We start from the raw sequence: 6,000 nt of genomic DNA on the forward strand, positions 1-6,000 counted from the left end.
TTCTGGACTCCCCCACCCCAGGGAAAAGACTTTGTCTATTTATCCTATTCACGCCCCTCATAATTTTGTAAACCTCTATAAGGTCACCCCTCAGCCTCCGACACTCCAGGGAAAACAGCCCCAGCCTGTTCAGCCTCTCCCTGTAGCTCAACCCTCCAACCCTGGCAACATCCTTGTAAATCTTTTCTGAACCCTTCCAAGTTTCAAACATCTTTCCAATAGGAAGGAGACCAGAAATGCACGCAATATTCCAACAGTGGCCTAACCAATGTCCTGTACAGCCACAACATGACCTCCCAACTCCTGTACTCAATACTCTGACCAATAAAGGAAAGCATATCAAATGCCGCCTTCACTATCCTATCTACCTGCAACTCCACTTTCAAGGAGCTATGAACCTGCACTCCAAGGTCTCTTTGTTCAGCAACACTCCCCAGGACCTTACCATTAAGTGTATAAGTCCTGCTAAGATTTGCTTTCCCAAAAAGCAGCACCTCGCATTTATCTGAATTAAACTCCATCTGCCACTTCTCAGCCCATTGGCCCATCTGGTCCAGATCCTGTTATAATCTGAGGTAACCTTCTTTGCTGTCCACTACACCTCCAATTGTAGCTTTCTATTGACCTTTAAAGTTTGCCCAATCTTCTAGATTCCCGCTGTCTGATCTTTGATCTAAATATTGAGCCCAGAAGGTTGTAAGGTGCCTGGTCTGAAGGTGAGACATTGTTCCTCCAGTTTGTGCTGTGATTCACTGGAGCGCTGCAGCATGCCGAGGACAGACACGTGGGCATGCAAGCAGGATGCTGTGTTCAAATGATTATCTATGGAAAGGGCGGGGTCATGTTTGCGCACAGACTGGAGGTGTTCCGCAAAGCAGTCATGCAGTCTGTGTTTGGTTTCTCCAATGTAGAGTAAACCACATTGGGTGCAGCAAATACAGTACACAAGGTTGGAGGCAGCACTGGGGAAAGACTGTTTCGGCCCTTGGATGGTGAGTAGGGAGGAGGTGAAGGGGCAGGAATTGCACCTTTTGCAGTTACATGGGAAGGTGCCATTTTCATATTCCAATCACCTAATCTGCATCCTTTCTCACCCAGCGGTCCACTATGGCATAAATGCTGCCCCCTCCACACTTCACCTCAGCTCTGATGAAGTGTCATCAAGACTGGAAACGTTAGCTTGCTCTCTCTGCATGGATGCTGCCTGACCCCCCAGTACAGATTCCCGCATCGTCAGTAATTAGCTCCTTCTGTATCCTTTGGTTCAGCCAGCAGCTTACCCTGCTTGTTCCTTATGGGCCCCACGCTATCGTTCATTAAGCTTTTCCCATTAATATGTTTGAAGGATATTTTACTATTTGTTGAGTGCAGCCTGAAATCCTTTCCTCATACTTCCACTTCGACTTCCTTATTCCAGCCTTGGTGTCTCTCCTCTGATACTCTGCCTGATTTCCGTTGCTATTATTATTCCTGTTTGCGTCATATGCTTCCATTTCCTTCCTTATTTCCCCATCAATATCCTTGATCATCTTTGGATACCTGTATTTATTTCTCAGAATCAGCTTGCACCCTATCATCTCTCTTTTAAAATTGTCCCATTTTTCATCTACTATTTTATCTAAGAAAATCCATTTCCAATTAACCTGTTCCAGTTCAATTCTTAAACCCATAAAATCTGCCCTTTTCCAGACTGGGATCTTTCACATTGACTGACTTTATCCTTTTCCTACTTAACATTTAACATTATGATCACTATTTCCCAAATGCTCCCCCATTCTGATGTTCTCCACTCAGCCTGCCTCATGGCCCAGTACCAGATCCAGGACAGCTCCCTCCCTGGTCGGACTAGAAAGGTACTGATCCAGAAAGTTCTCCTGCTCACATTGCTCTCCTTTTCTGTGTCCCACACTCTACCTTTTACCCAGTTGACCCTCAGGTCAGTGAAAAACTTACCACCAGCACAGGAGTCCTCCATTTCTGTTTCTCAGCGGCAGCAGCAACTCGAAGGGTGGGAGCTTGGACCAGGGGCCTGCCGGGAATGGTGAGTCACTGATTTGAGCTTTTATATTAGAAATCAGAGAGCAGAGGTTTCTGGGAAAGGAGGGACTTCTTATTTTTATTTCCGTCCTGCTATATAAGTCAGTGTTTTCTCAACCAGAGACCCTACCATTGTAGGGCCTCCCACCCAACCACCTCCTCTAACCTTAAAGACCAGGAACTTATCAAGTAAGCGTCTCTTCTTTTTTACTTTGTGATAAGGGGGCCAGCAGGGATGGCAGTGCAGGGAGAGCAATGTTCCTCCTGCAGGATGTTTGAGGTCAGGGACACCATTAGTGTCCCATCCAAGTACATCTGCAGGAAGTGCACCCAACTCTCGCTCCTCCAAGACCGTGTTAGGGAACTGGAGCGGGAGCTGGATGAACTTCGGATCATTCGGGAGGCAGAGGGTGTGATAGATAGGAGTTAAAGGGAAGTAGTTACTCCGAGGCACGAAGAAAGCTGGGTGACTGTTCGAAGGGGGAAAAGAAACAACAGTCAGTGGAGGGATCCCCTGTGGTTGTTCCCCTGAAAAACATGTATACCGTTTTGGATATAGTTGAGGGGTATGACTTACCAGGGGTATGCAGTGGAGCCCAGGTCTCTGGCACAGAGCCTGTCCCTGTTGTGCAGAAGGGAAGGAGGGAAAGGAAGAGAGTGTTAGTCATTGGGGACTCAATAGTTAGAGGCTCAGATAGAAGATTTGTTGGGAACGAACGAGACTCGCGGTTGGTGTGTTGCCTCGCAGGTGCCAAGGTCCGTGATGTCTTGGATCGTATCTTTGGGGTCCTGAAGGGAGAGGGTGACCAGCCTCAAGTCGTGGTCCATGTAGGTACCAATGACATAGGTAGAAAGAGGGATAGGGATGTAAGGCAGGATTTCAGGGAGCTAGGGTGGAAGCTGAGAGTTAGAACAAACAGAGTTGTTATCTCTGGTTTGTTACCTGTGCCACGTGATAGCGAGGCAAGGAGTGGGGGAGGTATCAGCTAAACACGTGGCCTCAAGGATGGTGCAGGAGAGAGGTTTCAGGTATTTGGATAATTGGGGCTCATTCTGGGGAAGGTGGGACTTGTACAAACAGGACGGTCCTCATTTGAACCAGAGGGGCACTAATAATATCCTGGGGGGGAGAAATTTGCTGGTGCTATTCTTTTTTGCTTTGTGACTAGGGGACTAGCAGGGATGGCAGTGCAGGGAGAGCAATGTTCCTCCTGCATGATGTTTGAGGTGAGGGATGCCAATCCCATCCAAGTACATCTGCTAGTTTAAACTAGCTCAGCAGGGGGATGGGAACCTGAGGTGTAAGTTGCAGTGCACAGGAGGATGAGAGTAGGGAGGACAGGGACAGGATTTCAGGGTCACAGGAATGTGCTGGCAGACAGCAAGCTGGTTTGAAGAGTGTCTACTTCAACGCCAGAAGTATCCGAAATAAGGTAGGTGAGCTTGCAGCATGGAGAGGTACCTGGGACTTTGATGTTGTGGCCATTTCGGAGACATGGATACAGCAGGGTGAGGAATGGATGTTGCAGGTTCCAGGGTTTAGATCTTTCATTAAGAACAGGTAAGGCAGTGAAACGGGGGAGGCGTGGCCTTGTTAGTCAGGGATAATATAACAGTGGGTGAAAGAACTTTTGACGAGGTCTCATCTACTGAGGTAGTGTGGGCTGAGGTTTGAAACAGGAGAGGAGAGGTCACACTGCTTGGAGTTTTTTATACGCTTCCACAGAGTTCCAGGAAGGTGGAAGAGAGGATTGGCAAAATGATTCTGGGGTAGGAGTGAAAGGAACAGGGTGGTCATTATGGGGTCTTTAACTTCCCCAACATTGACTGGAAATGCTATAACTCTAGTATGTTGGATGGATCAGTTTTTGTCCAATGTGTGCAGGAGGGTTTCCTGACACAGTATGTCGAAGGGCCGACAAGAGGAGAGGCCACACTGGATCTGGTGCTTGGTAATGAACCAGGCCAGGTGTTTGATTTAGTTGAGCACTTTGGAGAGAGTGACCATAATTCAGTTACGTTTAGTTTAGTGATGGATAGGGCTAGGTACATGCCACAGGTCAAGAGTTATCGATGGGGCAAGGGCAATTATAATGCGATTAGGCAAGAATTAGGATGCATAGAATGGGGTAGCAAAATGCAGGGGATGCAGACATTGGAAATGTGGAGCTGGTTTAAGGAACAGATATTGTGTGTCCTTGATAGGTATGTCTCTGTCAGGCAGAGAGGAAGCGATAAGGTAAGGGAACCATGGTTTACAACAGAAATTGCATCTCTTGTTACGAAGAAGAAGGAGGCTTATGTTGTTGATGAGGCAAGATGGTTCAGATGAGGCGATGGAGAATTACAGATCAGCTAGGAAGGATTTAGAGAGTTAAGAAGAGCAAAGAGAGGACACGGGCAGTCTTTAGCAAATAGAATAAAGGAGAACGCTAAAGCTTTCTATAGGTATGTGAGGGATAAAAGGATGACTAGGGTAGGAATAGGGCCAGTCAAAGACAGAAGTGGGAAGTTGAGTGTGGACCCTGTGGATATCAGAGAGGTGCTAAACAAACATTTCTCATCAGTTTTCACTCCTGAAAAGGAGAATATTGTTGAGGAGAAGAAGGAGGTACAACATATTAGACTAGAAAGGATCGAGGTTAGTTACAAACAGGTGTTATCAATTCTAGAGGGAGTGAAAGTAGACAAGTTCTCTGGGCCAGGTGGGATTTATCTGAGGATTCTCTGGGAAGCTAGGGAGGAGATAGTGGAGCCTTTGGCTTTGATATTTGAGTCGTCATTGTCTACAGGTTTAGTACCTGAGGACTGGAGGATTGCAAATGTTGTGCCCTTGTTCAAGAAGGCAGTAGAGATGACCCAGGTAATTATAGATTAGTCAGCCTTACTTCTGTTGTAGGAAAGGTTTTGGAAAGGATTATAAGAGATAAGATTTATAATCATCTTGCAAACAACAATTTGATTGCAGATAGTCAACATGGATTTGTCAAGGGCAGGTCGTGTCTCACAAACCTCACTGAGTTTTTTGAGAAGGTGACCAAGTATGTAGATGAGGGTCGGGCAGTTGACGTAGTATACATGGACTTCGGTAAAGCCTTTGATAAGGTTCCACATGGTAGGCTGTTGGAGAAAATGCAGAGGTATGGGATTGAGGGTGATTTAGCAGTTTGGATTAGAAACTGGCTTTCTGAAAGAAGGCAGCGAGTGGTGGTTGATGGAAAATATTCAGCCTGGAGTCTGGTTACTAGTGGTGAAACACAAGGTTCTGTTTTGGGACCACTGCTGTTTGTCATTTTTATAAATGACTTGGACGCAGGCATAGGTGGATGGATTAATAAATTTGCAGATGACACTAAAGTCAGTGGAGTAGTGGACAGTTTGGAAGAATGTTACAGGTTGCAGGGGGACTTGGATAAACTGCAGAATTGGGCTGAGAGGTGGCAAATGGAGTTCAATGCAGCTAAATGTGAGGTGATGCACTTTGGGAAGAATAACAGGAAGGCAGAATACTGGATCAATGGAAAGATTCTTGGTAGTGTGGATGTGCAGAGGGATCTTGGAGTCCATGTACATAGATCCCTGAAAGTTGCCACCCAGATGGATAGTGCTGTTAAGAAGGCGTACGGTGTGTTAGGTTTCATTGGTAGAGGGATTGAGTTCCGGAGCTGCAATATCATGCTGCAACTATACAAAACGCTGGTGCGGCCACACTTGGAATATTGTGTACAGTTCTGGTCGCTATATTTCGGGAAGGATGTGGAAGCATTGGAAAAGGTGCAGAGGAGATTTACCAGGATGTTGCCTGGTCTGGAGGGAAGGTCTGATGAGGAAAGGCTGAGAGACTTGGGTCGGTTCTCATTGGAAAGAAGAGGGGATTTGATAGAGACATACAGGATGATCAGAGGATTAGATGGGGTAGACAGTGAAAGTCTGTTCCCTAGGATGATGATGTCAGCGTGTACG

The sequence above is a fragment of the Chiloscyllium plagiosum genome, unplaced genomic scaffold (assembly GCF_037043375.1).
Source record: "Chiloscyllium plagiosum isolate Xiang-an unplaced genomic scaffold, Cpla_swu_hap1 HiC_scaffold_12, whole genome shotgun sequence".
NCBI lineage: Eukaryota > Metazoa > Chordata > Chondrichthyes > Orectolobiformes > Hemiscylliidae > Chiloscyllium > Chiloscyllium plagiosum.